The 21,798-nt window shown below is 37.8% G+C and overlaps 2 long non-coding RNA genes across 2 annotated transcripts; both read left to right on the forward strand.

The window, feature by feature from the left end:
- The first annotated feature begins 5,331 nt into the window (after positions 1-5,331).
- On the forward strand, positions 5,332-7,758 carry LOC131308040 (uncharacterized). Its single transcript, XR_009194275.1, has 2 exons — positions 5,332-5,599; positions 5,933-7,758. It is a non-coding gene; the product is annotated as an uncharacterized LOC131308040 (long non-coding RNA).
- A 5,133-nt stretch (positions 7,759-12,891) lies between these two features.
- LOC131308042 (uncharacterized) lies at positions 12,892-16,142 on the forward strand. The gene is made up of 2 exons (XR_009194277.1): positions 12,892-13,799; positions 14,682-16,142. It is a non-coding gene; the product is annotated as an uncharacterized LOC131308042 (long non-coding RNA).
- Positions 16,143-21,798: the final 5,656 nt, after the last annotated feature.

A 21,798-nucleotide genomic window follows, 5' to 3' on the forward strand; every position in this document is an offset into this window, starting at 1 on the left:
CAAAATTCCCCCCCCAAAAAAAAATAAAAATAAAAATAATAATAATAATAAAATAAAAAATAAAAACAACCTAGTATTGTCCAAAGGTGTAACAAGCATGTTCCTTTTTTGTCAACACTTCAACAATTTGAAAGTAGTCATGATGAACTATCCCTAACCTCCGTTTGAGTTGACATTTTATATAAAAATATCTCTTTTTATTTTCTGTGTTTGGGTAGTTTTATTTTATATTAAACTTCAACAGAACACACACCAAAGCCAAGTGGAGCGGCCAACACCACCAACTCTCCAAGAACACTTGAACTTGCACTCACATTATGTGTTGCGTCAGACTTCTCTACAATCAATCCAGAATTGCATCGTGACTGCTTTACCAAAGTTACACCAGTACGTCAATTTACCTTGATTCAATGGAAATAAGCTACACATAAGATGTTTTACATTAAGAATCCGTTTGTTTCAATGTAAAAAAAATGTTTTATAATGTAAAATATTTTTTCTAAAACCAAATTTCAAACTTTTATGTTTTGGTATTTGGTTGGCACTTGAAAATATTTTCAGAAATTGACAAAATAGTGGGGGTTGCCCGCGGCCCATTCATCACACTAGACCTAAGAAAGAGACTTTCCAAAATCTGATTGACAAAGTCAATAGGAAATTGGATGATTGGAAGAGAAATTGCCTTAACGTGGCCTGTAGATGCACATCCATTAAATTGTTAACTCGACAATTACGTCATCTCTCTTCCAGACCAATGCCCTCCCAAAATCCATCACTAATAGTTTGGATAGAATTAATCGCATTTTTTTGTGGGGCTCTACCGCGTCCAAGAAAAAACTCCATTTCGTGGGTTGGGATAAGGTGACTGAGGATAAATGTTTAGGAGGGTCTTGGTATCAGGCGTACCGAGGATGCTAACACAGTTGCGTTAGCTAAATTTAATTGGCGGCTTGTGCTGGAAGGTGAGTCTCTTTGGGCAAGAGTTATTAAAAGTAAATATGGTGAGGTTGGCCCAACCAAGTGTCGTAGATCCCCTCTGGGTAGGAGCATTGACAAAGGATATAAGCTTATTAGTAAGGGCTTGGACAAGTCTGACGACACAGCAGCAGTGAGGAATTTATCAATTAGCCAAAATATTGACCAAATACGAAATCACAGGTGCTCGATCTAGTGGTTTTTCATGGAGATTCTTAGAAAGGAGCAAGCCAAAACCTACTCCTGACAAGTTGTTGAGTTCGGCTTTCGGGCCTACCTACTGTTTCATCCTCCCGTGGTAAACTGGATTGGATGCGTATATCCATTCGAAGTGGCAGGAATTTTGGTATGACAATTGGTTGGGATTGGGTCCCATCCGCAATAGCGTACAAGGACCTCTCAGTATTTCTGAGAGTAACCGCACTGTGAGAGATTATTGGAGCAATGGCGAGTGGAATCTTAACGACATATCTTCTGTGTTACCAGATGATATTGAGGTTGCTCTATTAGGTCAAACAGTTCAATTGTTCAATGACAACCGGGATGTTAAAATTTGGAACTCTAATGATGGGTTATTTTCTAGTCAGTCTGCTTTTAATCTAAAATATAAAAAATGAGGCTGGGCTGGGCTGGGGACTCTCACAGATTGGAAATGGATGGATTTGGAAAACGCCTTGTAACCCTAGGATTTCCTTCTTCCTTTGGTTATATGTCCAGGATAGGCTGGCCCCCAAGAGTAATCTGTTAGAGAATATTACAGTTTCGGAGTTCTGGCCCAATTGCCCAAATGCTACTGAAAATAGTCTCCATACTCTACGTGCTTCAAACATTTGGGATTCTTTAAGTTGTCCTAATGCCTCCACTTTTTCAAGTGTTCCATCGCTTTTTTTTGGCTCAAGCTTTACTGATCATCCTCTCTCATTCATTTGTCGGGTCTTCCGTGGTCCATCATCTTTCCCATTGCTTGTTGGAGCATTTGGAAGTAATAGGAATCGCTGCCCCTTTCTGCATTCACTCCCCTCTTCCTCAAACCACCAACAATCGAAATTATCCAGCTGTAATGATATTCTGGCAAGAGCAAGGGAGTGGTTCTTTTTAGCCCACAACCATAATTCTGTCAAGGTCACGAGAACAATCTCAGTGGGTTGGTGCAAACCACATCCTGGCTGGTTCAAGCTCAACTTAGACGGTGCTGTGGGAGTTAACGTAATAGGAGCAGGGGGTGGTCTTATACGGGGCAGTGAGGGACAATGCATATTGAGTTTCAACAGACACATTGGTTCATCTTCTGCCCTCGCCGGCGAACTTTGGGCGTTGAGGGATGGTCTAAACATGGCTGGGGATGACAATATCTAGTACTTAGATGTGGAGCTTGATGTCATGCATGTTGTTCAATTGTTTCAGGGGTGGATAACACTGTTCACCCTTTGTTCCATCTCATCTCTGATTGCCGGTTGCTGCTAGGGAGATTCCAATCAAGTACAATCCGACATGTGATCCGGGAAGTTAATAGTTGCGCGGACATTCTCGCAAAGGCCGGTCTTGAAGCCAATCTAGGATTTATGTTGTTTGTTTCCTGTCCTAATGTTTTAAATTTTCGATTCCATGATAATGATGTCGTAGGGGTTATAGACCCCAGAACTATTATTTCCAAAGTATTATGCATTTTCTTTTTCAATAAAAAAGAGAGGAAATGTTACCATTAGGGAGCTCATTGTATACTGTCCTAAATTTAGAACTATTCCTTGCACAATTTACTTTTTGAACTTAGCTCCCAAAAGTTGCGAGACGCTAATCGGGCAGCCGGACACTGCCTAGCGCCTAGGCCAATTAATCAGCACCCAGACATTAGCCGGATATTCTTCAAGCTTTGAGGGCAAATATAGCAACATAAATTGGAACAAAACATTAAATAACATGAAAACTAAGTAATAATGCAAGGTTCAACGTTCAAAAAGTTCAAACCAAATGATTAGATTGGAAATTGTCGATCTGTGTAAGTGTGACTGTCGTTTTGACATTTAGGACTTTTGAAATTTTCGATGTTTAAGAGAACTGGGTATAGTGGAAATTTATATACTCCGTATATCATAGTAAAACGACACCAAAGCCCTGAATGTTATATTACCACAACACTAAAGCCCTTGATTTTTTAAAATCACATCGCCAACCCGCATAATCGTCTGCCTAGCCGCGTAATCCCGCCCTACCAAGCCGCCTAGCGATTGATCACTGATTAATCGCCCAACAACGAATTAATTAGTGCGGCACCTAGACAAATGCCTAGGCCCCCGGGGCGCGGCAGCAGTGTATCGCCTAACATCGATTAATCGGCCGCCGAGAGCGATTTTAAATTGAAAAATGAAAAACTTCAGTAATTTTTTTTGAAAATTTTCTAGTGACAAAAGAAAAAACACTACTAACAGACGCTACAAACTTTTATGCGGCTCAATAATTATACTATCCTAGAATTAAAAGAAAAGCAAATCACCGAAGGCACCCAAAACTCTTGCTAATTCTAATGTGGCCCAAAATACTAATGTACTACAGTAGAACTTAAACCTAACCTGTAGAATATGAAATGACGAAACATAGACTTGTCCGGAATTCTTTGATAGTCGTTGCTCATTCGTTTGTCTCGTGATAGATTTCTAAGCCTTATTCCAAATCCGAAGGTATGCCTCATTCTCTTCCCTCTTTTAATATAGTAGAGTATCTTTTTGCAGGAAATTAAGTGACACCTAACCCAAGTAATCCTACTAAATTTTTGATGACACAGCCTTGTCTCGAACAAAATCAGTACCAATTTTTGCCTGACGTTGATATGGATTATGAATCTTACGAGGCATACAGGTTCTCTAATGCGTATGGAAAAAACAAAAAAGGGATTCAGAGTAGACCAGGAAAAATAATTAGCTGCCCAACACTGACGAGCTTGAGTTGGCAAATCACTTCTCATTTTTTAGGGTTTTAAATGGATTTTGCTGTAATTCGGGTTAAGTGACGTGTGATCACTTACTAGTTTTTTGGGTTCTATGAATATCACGATCTGGTTTATTGTACTTTTTCAAATGTTACTCATTTATTTTGCAATTCAACTATTTTCTTTATCGATTAGAAAGTGTAGTGTGTGCATTTCAATTAATCTTGCATGTGTAGAGAACTGCAAAGGAGCCGAGTTGAGCTTTGCTGTGCTCAAGCATGTTTTTTAAGATTTCCACGAGCTCGAGGAAACCTTAACAAGCTGAACTCGAACCGAGCTAACCTAGACTTGACTCTAGCTCGAGCTTATTCACAAGCCTCAGCGAACCAACAAAAATCTTACATTTATACTCACATAGATGTCTAAGATTACAAAGAAAGTTTTGATTGTGCAGCTATATGTAATTTATATGTACATACACTATAAGAAAAAACCTGTATCGCAAAAACAAACAAAATTCCTTATGTTTTTTTTGTGGGAATTGTACATCAAGAGGTTAATTTTGGCTAAGAAATTATGTTATCTCCTTATGTGTTAAAAGGAAAATAAGATTTATCAAGCCAAGCTTTAGCATGCTCGTAAAATTTTTAGAGCTCGAGCCAAGCATTAGAGTGCTTGGACTTGTTTATAAAGTTTTTTAACGAACACAAGCTCAATAAAAATGTAACAAGTTGAGCTCGAACGAGCTACTAACGTGCTGTGTCGCGAGCTGTTCACAAACTGCTTGGTCCATTTGCACCCCTATGTGCAGTGATGCAAATATAGTTTTTGGGTCAGATTGGTACAAGTATAATGAAAAGAGAAGAGTTACATGTACAATTAATTGAACAAATGGCATGCGAAGGTTGGTCTCTTACAATTTAAGTTTTAACTCAACTTAACTAGTGGGGCCCAAGAGGGAGCACGAGCACTATTCCGTGCTCCCGAACTACATTTCTACTCCATTTGTACCACGATTTTCATTTCGTCTGCTCTCTCATTTATACTCTCCCCCAATCACAGCAAGCTTGTTCTCGTCCATTAGAGAGGTAATTTTCCTCTCCCAAAATCGTTAAGAGAAATTGTTGGTACTAGGATATGATTTAACCCCTGTTCCTCATCGAAGACAGGTATTACACCAGAAAATTAGGGTTGAATCTGCTCACAATAACGAGCACTGAATTTGTTGGTAGTATTTTAAGTTTTTTTATCTAGTACTCATCATTGTTTGAAAAACATTCTATAAATAGTGCTTAGAGTCGTTAAAGGGGATTATAGTTAGGGAGATCCTAGTTTTGCTCCTACATTTAGATGGGCTAGGTTGCATGTTCGAAAGCCTTACATAATGGTTATAAAACTAAACAACTACTCATGTTTGACATCATATTGCATTCCGACACAATGCAGCAAATAGCTGACCAGATTATGCTAATCTCTACATAATTTCTGAGGGTAATTATAAGTGTGCCAAACATAAGGCTTTTTATGATAGCTAGCATGATGACGTGATTTCTTTTTCCAAATACTAGCGTCGTTTGTTTGCATTTCCTACCTTTTCCACTCTCTATTTGGAGGGTGTGTGCGATGCTGATCTTTATCTAATTTGCAGGATTCTGATAATCGTGGCCAAAAGAAGGCTATCATGGTAACTAGCATGACAAGGTATTTTTCTTGCTGATCCTATCTTTAATATGCATATGGTTTGTCAAGACTTTTGCAACCATGCTTTAACTATCTCTCTCGAAATCAATTAGCCTTACAAGCACCATCTTTGGTAGTTGATGAATGTAGCCTAACCAAATAAAAACATGACAAAAAGGATAGAATTCCAGTCTAATATAAGACTATCAATGAAACACCGACATCATATTGGATTTGGGAAGAAATATGGCCATTCTCTAATCCATCTCACTATAGGAGCTCATGCCCATTGTTATATTCTGCACATTGCCTTGTACTACATGATTCATTTTTCTTCATCTTTCATTTCTCTAGTTCTAAAATTGAAGCGAACAAATTTGGAAGGAAGCAAAACAACTTTCTGAGACAAAATTAGTTCATGGGATGTTACATACCTGATCATCTTCTTGTTCACCAAGTTCTGCTGCAACTTGAAGTTGCCTAACTAACTCCATTCCTTCTCCTATTTGTTGTTTTTCGTCTTGATTGAGCAAATCATCAACGAGAAGGAGTCCACTATCTTTCAGGGCTTGAATAAGCCCTTTCCCTTCGTCTTTTATGTCCTTGCCACATAATGCGATGTAGGGACTAGGACCTAACAAAGCAAATTGCACTTGATTGTGTTTTAACATGATTATTGTATAAATTAAAGATAAACATGCATAATTGTGGGTAGAAACATAACCTGAGTCATATTGTAACTCAAAGGGTATTGCTCGGAGCTGAAAGTAGCAATAAACACTCATGGACGAGGGACATGATGCGGGGAGGCTGAAAGAAGTCTCACTCGTGTGAAGAACTGTGCTGCTCTTCATTACCTAACAATCAAAATAGCAGTCAACATGATGTCTAGGTTAAATGTACACATGTTTTTTTTCCTTGTGACTGCACGGAATGTTATTCATCCAAACTAGATGCTGATTATAAAGAAACGACAGACATCCTACTGTGCACTAATCTAGAGATCATAAGTCATTAGTACATTTTAGGTGGAACAACATGGAGCCGTTAATTAGGTAACATCATTCCAATTTAGTCGAAGTAATGACATAGGGGTCCTACTTTACGATAACCAAATTCCCTAAGCATGTCCATGTTCCTTTGTTTTGACGGATATTCTGCTACATGGTTATTGAGAATGTAATTGAATAAACTATGACAAATTTGACCCAACTTTTTGATCCACACATGCCCCAAGTCAATATCACGATATGCAACATGAACTAGTTAGAGTATTTTTGCTATTTTGCTATCTAAGTGGTTTAAGCAACATAGTCCTGGGTTTTTGTCCAAATAGGTCAAACTTTTACAACAATAATGTAAGGCTAGCAAACAAGCAACACATCCCATCTGAATGTAGGAGCAAACAAGGATCTCCATAGCTATAATCCCCTTTAATAACTCTGAAACACTATTTATAGAATGCATTTCAAACAATAATAATGGCCTATGAACAAGTAATCCTTCTACCAAATCCATCGTCTTTTTTTCTAAAGGCTTCTGTATTTATATGTATGTTTGAGCTTGTTTCTAAAGTCATCTTTTGACATTCATAGTTTTCAGTATCTCATTGGGTCAATAGCTTAAGATTTTTGTTTTGCTTTTGTCAAATCGCTAGGAGAGGTCATTTACATGTCATGCAACGGGACACTACAAAAGCTATGTGTGAGTCCATGAGATAACCAAGCTCAGCAACTAAACCATTTCCAGAGATAGCCCTAAACAAAGGGAGAGTCTCTTTAAAGGGGAGAAACAATCAATTTTTGGCTCAGACAAGTTTTGAGCCCCTGACCTCCCAATTAGGCGTATACATGGGTGGCCAACTAGGCTAAATCCAGTTGGTTCGGTTCAAGAAAGCTCTTTTGGAGATCTGATGTAGCCGAGCGTCTGATTATTTGTCCTATTTTGCGACTCTAGTTTCCCTTGATTTCCCATAGTTCATTTATTGTCAACTTGGTGGGACTAAACGATGGTATCCATACACGGGAAATATACAACTCGATTTTTCTTTGATATCTCAGTATTTGTTATTCATATAGTTGGAAGCTGCTGGCCAAATTTGATATACTCTCTGACAGATGAAATAAGTGCAATTTAACTGTCTATTTCAATGAATTGAAAACTGAAGTTTTCCTGTGTCAGTTGTCCCTGCATAAGTGCTTACTCCAATTAGTGTCTGAAAATTCCTTCCTGTGCTGCAAGGTGTACTCTAGCAGATTCTTGTGTTAATGCTCCTCAGTTTAGTGTCATTCTGTTAACGTAAAAAAACAAAGATGTCATAAGTAGCATTTTACATAACTAATATATCACAATTGGCATTGACATAATTTCTAATAGATGAACTTTAGTGTCCTCTTTTGTACATGGAAAAGGAAATGTCAATCATGTTTACTGCAAATATTTGTCTTCCTAACCCCTATATGATCTGGAAGTGTGGCATCTCCTTTCACTCTTACTAAGAATATCTAATTTTAGTTTCTTCAGCATCACAACAGGATCTAATAATTTGTATACTGAAGACAGTTTACACTTAGTCATTGATGTTCCCTGTTATCATCTGGAGCACAAGTCAAATGACTCACTGGCAGCGCATGCTCTATATACAAGGCATGGCTGAAAAATGAAGCATCTAAGCTCGACAATCTGCCCCATGAACTTGTTAAACTATTTTGCAATTTTGCTAATCTAAGTGGTTTAACCAACATGGTCCTGGGTTTTTGTCCAAATATCCTGCTTCGTTTGTAGCATACTGTAAGCGGAGAGGGGTTTGAGGGTCCGAGTGATTCTCTTTGGCAGAATTTTCTTTAAGTACTCACCTTGCTTCCAAATTTGAAGGGCTTACAGAAAAGGGTGATTCTATTGAACCCACAGCAGTTTTCTTTAGACCAAGTTTCTTTCTAAAACCACTTAAAAACTTTAGTTTAATCCCTAACATACCCTCATCCTTAGCAAACCCTAGACCCCATTCTTTCCCAATCCATATACTAACCCATCAACCACCACCATCGGCACAGCCTCCGGCTGCCCCTCAATTTAATTGCAATGGGTTCTACTACTGGCAAAGAATCTGGTCAAAGAATTGGGATCGTTTTAGCTCCCTTCCCAGCCCAGCAGTCCACTGCATTTAATTTGCGTTGGCAGGTATCTTGGTTGAGGGGCAGGGGAGGTTGATGGCATTGGTTGGTGAGGGAGTGTACAAAAAATTAGGTTTAGGGTCAGTTAAAGATGAAAGCATTTTAGGTAACATCGAGACTTTACAGGTGTTGGGAGAAATGGTGCTAGACAGAATGCTTTTGGTCTAATACAATCACCCTACACAAAATCATACAAGTTACTCCATGTGGCATAAAGAGGAACTGTATCAGAAAGAAACTGCATCACAATTATCTATTTTCACGCCTGCCCTGTGTCCAATTGTTGTGATGAGAGCCCCATAAGAAACAAAGTTTTAGATCAGCCATTGAAAAAACAGGAGATATAACAGGAAGTGAAAAGAGAGCAAGTGTTATACATCCAAACTTGTTTACACACACAGCGAGAGGAGGTTGAGGTAGGAGGGCAGATGAATACTATATGTAGGAAACTGAACCCTTTTCACACAAAACGTTGTAGCATACATCAAACACCATGTTTGTTCACAAGGATAACATCTTCCAAAAATTTCAGGTCTACGATGTGGCCAAAGAAGCTTGCAAAGGTATAGCAGAAATTTTAGGCCAGCAACAATTTTTCAGTGGAAGGTCAGACGCCAAATAATTCCTTGCTAAAGTTGCAATGACATTCAATTGTCATGTTGGTTTAATGTTGCTAATGTATATGGTTCTCATTTGGTGCAGATTGTCAAGCTTAGATGCTGCATTTCTCGGCCATGCTCTGTATATACAGCATGCATTGCCAGTGAGTCATTTGACTTGTGCTTTAGATGATACAGGGGACATGAATAAGTGTAAATTGTCTTCAGTACACAAATTATTAGATCCTGCTGTGATGCTGAAGAAACTAAAAATAGATATTCTTAGTAAGAGTGAAAGGAGATGCCAGAAGACGAATATTTCCAGTAAACATGATTGTCTGTTCAAAAAAACATGATTGACAGTTCCTTTTTTAATACAAAAGAGGACACTAGAGTTCATCAATTAGAACATATGCCAATGCTATTTGTGATTTATTAGTTATGAAAAATGCTACTTATGAAGTCTATGTTTTTTTACATTAACAGGATAACTCTAAACTGAGGAGCATCTTACAAGAACACAAGAATCTGCTAGAGCATACCTTGCAGCACAGGAATGCGTTACACAGTGACACTAATTGGAGTAAGCACTTACACAGTGACAAATGACAAGGGAAACCTTCAGTTTTCATTTCATTGAAATAGACTGTTCATTTGCACTTCTTTTATCTGTCAGACGATAGGTCAAATTTGGCCAGTAGCTTCCAACAATATGAATAACAAATACTGAGATATCAAAGAAAAATCGAGCTGTATAAATGCCCCATGGATAGATACGATCGTTTTATCCCACCAACTTGACAATAGACAAACTATAGGAAACCAAGAGAAACTAGAGTCGCAAAATTGGACAAATAATCCGACGCTCAGCTACATCAGATCCCTGAAAGAGCTTTCTTGAACCAAACCAATTGGATTTAGCCTAGTTGGCCACCCTTGTATACTCCTAATTAAGAGGTCAGGGCCTCAAAACTTGCCTGAGCCAAGAAATGTTTGTTTCTCCCCTTTAAAGAGGCTCTCCCTTTGTTTAGGGCTATTTCTGGTAACGGTTGAATTATTGAGCTTGGTTATCTCGTGGATTCGTACATAGTTTTTGAAGTGTCCCGTTGTTGTAATTCTCCTTACATATGTAAATGACAACTCCTAGCGATTCAGAAAAACAAAACAAAACAAAAATCCTAAGCTATTGACCCAACGAGATACTGAAAACTATGAATTTCAAAAGATGACTTTAGAAACAAGCTCAAACAAAGATTTAAAAATACAGAAGCCTTTAGCAAAAAAGACCATGGATTTGGTAGAAAGATTACTTGTTCATAGCCCATCATTATTGTTTTAAATGCATTCTATAAATCATGCTAACTAACAGTGCACCTTTCTTTTTATTTTATTTTTTCTCTTTTCCTTTTGAATTTTCTACAGCGCTCAAAATTCCCAAGATATTTACATATCAACAATTGTGGTATTTTACACGGAACTTTGAGAAGTTTTTGGGAGGTGGGGCTTTTGGCGGTGTTTACCAAGGTTGGGTGACTGGCTCAAGAACCCAACAATCTGGAGTTGCGGCAGTTAAAGTCAGCACCAACATAGGTGGGGGCGTATCAAAGAACAGAGAAGAACAGTGGAAAGTAAGTGTGAGTTTCTCGTGATTTCAAGTTAAATAAGTATGCATTCTCATCGGTGTCATATCTTCAACAGAGGGAAGTCACGTTTTTAACCAAGTTAACTCGTCCGAACATCATCGAGTTAGTTGGGTACTCTGAAGATGAAGGCAAGTTTTGCCTTGTGTACGAGTTCATGATGCATGGCACAGTGTACGATAACTTGGCAGGTAATAAAGCTTAATGATAACATAGCTTTATCTGCTCTTAGTCTAGAAGAATACTGTTGTATATTTGTCTAAATGTTCTTTATGCTAACTGTTTTTAACAGATCTTGATTGGCCCACCACAGTCAAGATTGCCCAAGGATCAGCTTCAGCAATGCAGCATATGCATGCTCAAAACCCAGCAGTAACCAACAGAGACTTTCGGGCGGCCAATATACTACTTGATAAGGTTGGTTAATCATATAGAGCGCACAATCAACTCCTAAACTCAAAAATAATTCAGTTTACATTATGAATTGTAACAATTATTGTTGAAGTGCAGGAATATAACCCCAAAATTAGCGACTTTGGCCTTGTGACAGCAGAAGGAGAAATACTTTGTGAAGGACCTACTGGATTTGCTGAGCTTATGGTTCGCAAAAGAGGTAAGAGACACATTTGTTTCAATGTTGATGCTTATAATACACAACTACAATTACCTTTGACAAAGTGTGTTCTTTGCACTCATCTTAATCAGGTTTTCCCTATTCCCGAAACCAAACACTTCTTTTCCACTTAAAAATCGATTAACTTTGAGTAAAAGTGAAAGGAATTAGAAGTTACGGAGACATAAACGCAAATAATTAATCAATAGTAAAGAAGGAGAGATCCAATTATTACATATGTTTTCCTGTTTATGGATTCTTCTCTCTTCAAATAGAAACAAACTGCATCAGTTTCACAACTGTTGTCATTATTGTAACTCCCTCGCTGTGTATTCTTCCTACCCAAAGAATAAACTGAACGATGCATCTCCTAGTAAATAGAAGGGTTATTATGTCACTAATGCTCAAAGTGATTGCTGGACAATCAACAAGGATCACTGACATGCACAATATGGGTATCTTCCTACTGCAACTTCTTACAAAAGACAAATTGACTGCATATCAGAAGGACAAGATCCAAAATGACTTCTATAAGGGACTTGATATCATATCCGACAAATTTCCAGCATGCCACAAGGATAAAGGAAAAATACTTATTTCATTGGCATTCCGTTGTGTTGGCGAGCATTCCAAACGACCAAACATAGAAGAGGTTGTCCAACAACTCCACCAAATCAGTTCTGCTACCTAGGTAAGATGGTGCTTGTAATACCCCCGGTCCTGTAATTATGTTTAAGATTTGATTATGTGCTGTGTTTTGGGCTAATTAGGTCATTATTGCACTTGTTTTGCTTGGTAATTGAAAAAGGAGCACAAGATGGCATTTGGACACACATGCACTAGATAATCTTTCCTTGTAGCCTGATAAGCCTGATAAAACAGTGCAGTGTAATACGTGTTCTTTTCTCCTTGTATCTATCTTCGACGACGTAGAGAGAGATAGGGAGAAAGAGAGAGAGAGAAACTGACTAAGAGAGGAAGAAGAAGAGAAGAAAAGGGGGAAAATCTAGGATTGATCTTGCTAGACTTGAATTGAAGTTATAGACTTGGTAATTCGTACTCCTTATGCTTGAATTCATGTTCTTTATGTTGGATTTCATGTTTTAGTAGTGGAGTTCATGCTTTAGAATTTAGATAGTTGATTGCAAGTTGAAGTTGGGTTTGGGTTTGGGTTGAACTCTACTTGAATCTTTTAGACCCCGTTCGTTTAAGGGTTTTGGATTTTAGATTCTAATCATTATTCTATTTCTCTCCAATCATTACTCTTATTTTTCTCTATGTCTCTCCAATCATTACTCTATTTTTCTCTACACTCATTACCTACAAATCCAAATCCAAAATCCCAATATGAACGGGGTCTTAAATTTCATGTTTAGAACTTGTTTTGATCCATGAATTAGTCGTTTCCAAAGTAGCTCTCTATGGTATCTATATGTTTGAGTGTGTTTTTGTGAAGTTTTGGTGTGAGTTTTAAGGTGTATTGAAAGGTTTTTGGGTTGGAAATCAAGGGAAGAACAAGCCGAATTTTTCTAGAAAATCTGCAGTTGCTACGGGTAATGAGCACAGAAATTGATTTGGATCTCTAGGCCTACCCTCTCTGATGCTTTTCCGCTTTGATTTGGAAGCATGATTCTGTAGCAAAACATCCCAGTAGCTCCTCAATTCTTGGGAGATTTAGGGGGACCACTGTTTCAGTGGTATTCTGAGATCAGCCACTTTGTGCATATATTGCCAAACGTTAGGTCTGTCTCCAATCATCCCCCACCCATACCCCCAACAACTGGGGACTAGATGGGTTCTGTTATTGTTGTTGTTGCTAACTTGCTTGCTACGAGTAGCAGGGTTTTTGTGCTACGGATAGCAAATGAACAAAATAGAAAACCTATGTTTGCAACGGGTAGCAAGGTTTATAGGTGCTACCTGGGAAAATTTATAAAACTTTGCTATGCTCATGTTTGATCGCATACACTTCTAGGACTTTATTGTAAGCATGAATAGAGACACATTTGGCATTGACTAATCATATTTTCATTGCTTAATTGTTATAGGAGGTCCGTGTGATACTTGAATCGAGGTGAGTGACCTATCTAATACCTAAATTAAATGGTTTTATACAAGTTTTCTACTTCAATGCTTTGTCAAACATGTTTTGTACTATGATATGAACTCCATGGAATATCAATGGAAGGTGGATATGTTTTCCGGTCTAAGAAGCACGGATCTAGATACGGATACGATACGATACGGATACGAGGATACGTGATTTTTTCAAAAAAAAGTGGGATACGATACGTTGGGGATACGTTGAATATTAAAACAAATAAAAATAACAATAACAATAAAACCTTGATAAAAATAATAAAATCAAATTATGCTGTTAAAAAAAAAAACTGATAGATGAGAAACACTGTATATACTGTATGTGTATATATATATATAGATAAAACCCTTGATAAAAACCCCTAAAATCATATTATACTGTGTATATATAGATATACATGATACACACACAGAGAGATGAGAGACGAGAGAGGAAGACGATAGAGAGAGACGAAAGAGAAGAGGGAGACGAGAGAGAGATATATATTTGCATATACACATATATATATATACCTGTATATGTATAGATACATACATTGATACACACACGCAGATGAGAGACGAGAGGGAAGAAGAAGATGAGAGAGAGAAAGAGACGAGAGAGAGAGAGAGATTTACAGTCTTTGTGAGAGATGAGAAATCGATGTCTTCTAAGTCTTCTCTGTTTTTGCCATCATTTCTCCCTTTCGTCTTAACCAGCAAGAAAAAAGAATACCTATTGTCCTAATTACAGTTTGACCCATATATTTTAAGTAATAACATTTTTACCCCCGCGCGTATCCAAAACATATCCATAACGTATCCGAGCATATCCGAAACGTATCTGGGCGTATCCGAAACGTATCCGGATGCAAAAAAATAATTTCAAAAACACGATACTCCAAAAAAACGTATCGGATACGTATCCGGAGCGTATCCGTATCCGATACGCGTACGGTACGTGATACAAAGGCCAAAAAGAGTATCCGTGCTTCATAGGTTTTCCTATCAAGCAAAGCCATTACTACAATGTGACACACAAAACGCTAGGGATAATTCTAAGACGTTGAAGCTTATCCACTATCGGGGACACCTGGTAGCTACACAAGACTAGTGGAATATGCTTTACATATCAAGGCTATATTTCTATGATTTTAATCTCTATGAAATGATTTTATTGTTGTCAATGGAAAGCATGTAACTTATGTATTGGTCTTTCATACGAGTTTGGGCTTATGTTATTTTCCACCTTTCAGGCAATGAGATGGGGTACCTTTTGGACATGCTTTGTATATGAGGACACATAGATAAGGACTTGTACTGTGTAAATGTTTGACTTGCAGTAGCTGTAGTTGGCTTGTTAAACTCTTGTACTATGCACAACTCCAGGTGGTTTGCCATGTAAAGATCCTTGTGTCAAGACTTCTAGTTTGACCGCTCTGTATTAAGATCGGATTTGCTTCCGCTTGTCGTTATTTGAGTCCATTTAGTCATTTGCTAAGGAAATGTTATTTTGAAATGGCCTTAGTGATAGGATCACTGGTGCTTTGTTGAGACTAACACCTTCAGGGACGGGCTAGGGTCGTGAACACCAGTCAACTTTTACCTTTGAGACAGGTATACCCATTGGAAGGACCTGAAAAAAAAACCTATTTCTTTCAGATCTTAACGTCGCATCTGTACTTTTCAAGTGTTTGAAATATTTAGATCTAAACGGCATCTGTCGTCCCCTTAAAGACCCGGTTTGGAGATAGAATGGACCCTAATCTTCTAATATCTCAATCCTCCCAAGTAGCTTCTATTATCAAGAATAAGACATGGCATTGGGATAGATCAAGGAACCCTGTTGTCAGAGAAATCTTGACTCACATCCCTCCAAATTTACAGCCTAACTCAGCAACTGAGGACTCTATTCTGTGGACATTAACAGCAACGGGCAAATTTTCCACTAAAACTGCTTTGCATGGATTCAGGAATCCATCTCCTGAGGTCTTTTGGTACAATCTGATTTGGTTTCAACAGGCAGCTCCTAGATGGTCTATTATTGAATGGTTGGCCATTAGAGCTCAATTATCTACAAAAGACAGAAAGCAGGTGTGGAAGATTACTAATAACGCTGATTGTGTTTTATGTTCTGGGGTGTGGAGAATCACTCCCATCTCTTCTTTTCATGCCCTTTTTCTTGCCAAGTCTGGAGTTACATTCTCAGATTGAACAATCTCACCAGGTCTCCTAGTACTTTGATACAGGAACTGAATTGGTTATGTCAAACTGTAAAAGGTAATGGGTTTGATGAAATCATTTTGTAAGTTGGCCCTAGCAGCTACCATTTGCTACCATTTACCACCTTTGGAAGGAGCGCAATGCTAGAATCTTTCAACATAAAATGGTAGACGTGAAAAGAATGGTCACAGTCTCACAGATATAAAATATGCCTGAGTGATCCTTGAAGCTTCGGTTTGTTCAATAAACTCTGAACTTACAAAAAAAAAAAAGTTGGCATCTGTTTTTTACAAGTGGATGAAATATTGTTACTCGGATGAAATATGCTACTTTGGCATGCAAGCTTGCAAAGGAACTGGCTCACAATGTCTCAGGACTTTATGACAAAGTCCCACATTGTGGTCCATTTTTTGGTTGTCCTAATACTGTTCAAGTCTGCCCCTCAGTCACTACCATAGTTGACCGAGTACCAACTATCGCTTCCAGATCATCATCGCTTCTCTGTGTCAAATTACTCTCCTAGGGATTTATCTCCTTGCCTACCTTCTCCGCTTTGTCACCCAGATACTCTTCTTATCTAGAGTAAACGGGGGGATTTAGTAGAAAGCCTGTTAATAATTGGAAGAAAAGGAATGAGTCGAATGACTCCTTTTATGCCTGTCAGAAGGTTGTTGACATAGGCAACACCTAGTTTTATCCATGATAATGACTGGGACCATCGCAATAACCAACTCGACACCCTGTCTTCTGTCATTAAATTAAATTCAACAAAAACAACAGCCGACCAATAACTGCCATTTCCACTACCATTAACATTGATTAGCCCCTACTCTATCCACACATGGCTTGTTTGTTGGACAAGACTAATAAACCACCAGCCGATCAACAATTGACATTGCACTACAGTCAACATCGCATAGCCCATCCACCAAGGTCTTGTCTGTTTGACTAGAAGATTAGTAAAGAGCTATATAGTTCCGTAGGATATGTAAATTGGAACGCTAGCGACGGGATTAACAACAACAAAGCCCCTATCCCATGCCCCGTGGGATTTTACATCCAATGGATATGTAATCCTGACTGCAAAAGCTTCCAATTAAATACAAGGTACATGGTCCCTCGGTTGTATAGTCCAACCCAATGCTCAAATGCCGGGTACACAAACGGGAGGTCTAGAGTATCTCTATACAAACCATCAATGTACATAAACCACCTATAAATAATGTTGGCTCTAAACGTAGATTACAAAACAAACATTCATTTTAAACATTAACAAATATGTATCCTAAGAATTAAAAGGGGGAACAAAATGAATTGGATGGCGTAAAAAACCAATTCAACTATTTTCAACCACTGTCACCAAATACAATGGACAAATACAAAACATGGAATCCCAAGCAAAACCAAACATATGATTTTGTAAGCATGGTTGGCACAGGCAAAAATCACCTTTAGGGGGGAACTTTGTACACTTGTATCAGTGTATGTTATTCCTCCAAAGGTGTATATAGTTCTCCAATAAGGGCAAACCTCTCCCCAACCAAAAATAACGATAAAGGAGCAAGCAACCTCCCACGCAGCCCCGCTACGCATAGGCAATTCAACATTCTCAAAAGTCCTATTCCACTCCCTCCAAATTCTCGACAACACATACAAATGCAGTCTGACAGTTCTTAACACAAACAAAACAACCCCACCCCACCCCCCCGAAAAAAAAAAAAAAAAAAAGGAAAGCAAGAAGCTGTGCACCTATGTAGCACGGACACTTCGTCGGAGCTCACGTACGTACCGGTGTCGGTGTCGGTGTCGGAGTGTCCTATTTTTTTCCAATATTTGGGTCCCGACACTTTAGGGACACTTCGGGGGTAAAAATGCAATTATAAGGACTTTTAAAATGGATCAAAGTGTACACTTCAGGGACACTCTCTTTGTTTGAATGTGTTCTCTCTTTCTTTCTCTCTCTGATAAGAATTAGGGCCATCTGGTTATAATATTAGGGAATTGATAATGCCAAAACCCTTTTTGTTCCTAACAAACCTCATTTATTGCATGACTTAATTATCTTCCACTACAGCATTTACTTTACGAAAATACCCTTTAAAATCCCATAAGTGCAATGCATTTTCCAATTCCACATTTCAAGCAAAAATATAAGGATTCATGAGAAAATTCTAGAGCTAATTTTGTAAGAGAAGCAAACAAAAATTAAACATCAAGCAAAAATGTAATTTACGAGCAAAACTAGAGGTAATTTGAGAAGAGACGTAAACAGAAATAATCCTCTGGATTTGAAGGGTTATTTTCATAAAGTAAGTGGTGTAATGAAGGGCAATTAAGTCATGCAATGAATGAGTTTTGGCAGAGACAAAAATGGTTTTGGCATTATCAGCTCCCTAATATTATTGAACTTTTATCTTATTTGAATGTTTTTTAAATTTATATATATATATAACGTGTCCCCCATTTTCAGAAAATTTGCGTGTGGGGTTGTCAATGTCATGCCGTGTCGTATCTGTGTCCGTACTACATAGCCGTGCACTTAGCACAGGTCATCCCGTCTACACCAAACACCTCTGCTTGCTTGCACATAAACACCACTCCAACCTCACATTTTGTCGCCTTCTAAGATTAAAACAATAATTGCCTCAAGAGCCATGGTCCAAGAAAAGAACATATCACTACAAATGCTAACCTAAAAAGGGCCGAGAGGAGTTGAAAAGATAACAGCCATAGAAGCATAACACCACCTAACATCATGACTTCCCAATTGTATGTTCGGCCCCATAGCAAACAAGCCTCCATGGGTTGTACTTCCCCATCTTCCAAACCCTCACAACAACTCCGTTAGGGCCAACTGCCAAGCAGAAAAGATATGGGAATAAGCCCCTGAGAGGCCTATGAGTCTATGACCACACAACTAATCAAGCAAAGAATTTGGTCATCCTCCATATAAGACTAAGGGAAAATGACCAATTAAACAACTTAATTATCAACAACACAGTCTTCATTTTAATTTGACAATTCGTCATCAATTTGAATCTTTGACAAGCCAAGGGCCAGAAAAATTGTGAAGATCTAGTAACTATAGGTCTGACTTTTCTTAATCCTACCTTCCTCCCTTTCAGCCCTTATCTAGGGAGCTAGTTTGGCCATGTTCTAAACAAAGAACTTGAATGATAAGAGCTCAGACATCGTTGGTATAAAATGAGCTTGTATAGTCCCATACAGCAACCAATAAATGTAGTAGGAATCAAATGCAACATAACTTTTTCAGCCTGAGCACTGAAATACATTGATAACATGAAAATGGGAGGATACAAGCAACTAAAGAATGGAGATAACAGGTGGCTTCGAGTAGAAAGGGACAGGATAAAACAAACAAATTCTCTCTCCCACAAAAGAAAGCTTCTCATAAGTGTGGTCTTAGTTTCAATTTTGCGAGTCACAGTACCGCAAGCTTCAAGTAAAAGCAACAGAGATGACAGACAAATAACCTAAACTCCAACAGAAAGAATCAACATGCGAAGAACCAGTGGTCAAAATATAACTCTCGATCTATATTCTCGTTCACAGAAACCTGCCATTATTTTGCCAGTACTAATCAACACCTGGGCTAACAACTTCTCTATTTTCATTGCAACTCTGCGAATCAAATCACCTAGTCAATTGTAACTGGATTTCTCAACAATTAAGAAGCACCAAAATCTCATTAAAAAAAAAAAGAAAGAGAAGAGAAGAGAAGGAAACAAAAGAAGGGGGAAATAGTGTGTCAACAAACACCATACAACCACTAATTGCACGAAAATCGAAAAATTTCCGAATCAGTTCTTGCCAAGAAAACATTTTTAAACCCACCCTATGACCAGAATATGTTTTCTCAAATGCCGGATACGCAAAAGGGAGGTCTAGAGTATCTCTATCCAAACCATCAATGTACATAACCCACCTCTAAATAATGTTGGCTCTAAACATAGCTTACAAAACAAACATAAAAATAAACATCAACAAACATAGCTTACAAAACAAACATTAAAATAAACATCAACAAATACATATCTTCTTTTCCTCCCTAAAAGGAACAAAAGCATAAACTACTTCCGAATTTCGTAAGCATTAATACTAAACCCAAAACGAATTAAAAGGGGGAACAAAATGAATTGGATGGCGTTAAAACCAATTCAACTATAACCAGAGCACGTTTTCTCAAGAGAACGGTAATGATTATCAACTGGTAACGAGATCGGAGATAATATAACAAGCAATTCTGATAGAGAAACTGTATGACAAACGATTGACCAACAAATAAAACTATGGTAGAAAAAGGCAAATCAGAAGATTGCATAAAACAAGAAGAAATTTTCCATCCAGAGCACTTACTTGCGATGGAACTCCAGCGAATCCGTCAAAGCTTAGATCAAAATCTAAAAAGTACGGCGAGAAACGAGGTTTGGCGTTTTGGCTTTCGGGAACTGTACTTCCACGATAGGGCTTTGTGGTTTGTGTGTTTCAATCTCTGACTACAAAAGTACGATCACGTGAAACCCTTTCGGGGTGCAGATCCTGTGGAAGTTTCAACAAGGGAGATGAAAAAAGCTCCGTTTCCCACAGCCGTTGATGTCGTAATCGGAGACCCACTCAACGGCGTCGTTTGATTAAAGGGAGGTAGGGAGGAGCTTTGTGGCTTATTTCTATCCGTCAGATTGCTTATGTAATGCGTTGGCAGCTCCTGGTTGAAACTTCCACACGATCTCCACAGAGAGATTCTCCATAGGGGATCTGCACCCGAAAGTCTTCCGCTTCCAACTGGAGTACTCCATTTAGCAGAATCTATGCATTGACATAACTACCCTTTCAACTTTTTTCTAATCCTCCACTAGCCCAACAATAGGGTGGTTTAAGATAAACAACCTGCGGATCAAAAAAAATACGGTAAGATATAGGAGTAGAACTTAATAAACAGTAAATACTAGTAAATTATTTTTTTTGTCTACATTCAAATCTCACATTTATTTGTTTTTCGTTCATTTTTGTGACTTATTTATTCATTTAAAAAAAATTATTATCAAAACTCATAAGTTTTTTAATAAAAAAAAATTAAAAAGACCTTCTTTGATTTAAAAGTACTTTGTATCTTGTTATTCATGTCACTTTAGAAGATGAACGGCTTTAGGGCAAAAAGTGCAATTTAGGGCCTTTTTGGCTAAATATGTCAATGGATTTTTTTTCTTTTAAAATTAAATTTTTGTGAATTATCGATTCAACTCTATAATAGAAATTAAAAAAGAAAAAAATTAGTGTCAAAATCGTTTTTTTTAAATAAAAACAAAAAAATAATTTATTGACTTATTTTTGTCTTCATTTAAAAAAATGAGTTAATTGTAATTTTTTACTTTGTACATTTCTCTAGTTATAAAGAAGTTATAATCTACACATACAAAAAATGAAAAAAAAAATACAGAAAAAATTTTAAAAAAAAGTCAATTGAATAATTTAGCCAAAAAGGCCCTTAATACACTGAGCCCGTTCTATAACACCTTCTTAAATAAGTATTTATTTTATATTTTTCAATTAAAAAATAATTTTTTGATTTTTTTTACACCGTATTAATGATCTCAATGAGATCTTTCAAACAATATCCATATTGCATATTTTTAAATTTCAATGAGCCCATCATTTTTTAGCTTGAAATTGCCTTCTTAAAAAATAAGTACTTATTTCACGTTCTGGAACGGAGCCTAATTAACGGTTTAAGATCCAAGAATCCATTTCCATACCCCGTGACCATTATAGATCTCGAAATCAACGGCACCTGCTTGCAGCGATCACAATTTCCATACACCCAGGTTCACCATATCACAACCGGTGTCCTTCTCTCTTTTCGGAAAGTTCGAGT

The sequence above is a fragment of the Rhododendron vialii genome, chromosome 11a (genome assembly GCF_030253575.1).
Source record: "Rhododendron vialii isolate Sample 1 chromosome 11a, ASM3025357v1".
Lineage (NCBI taxonomy): Eukaryota > Viridiplantae > Streptophyta > Magnoliopsida > Ericales > Ericaceae > Rhododendron > Rhododendron vialii.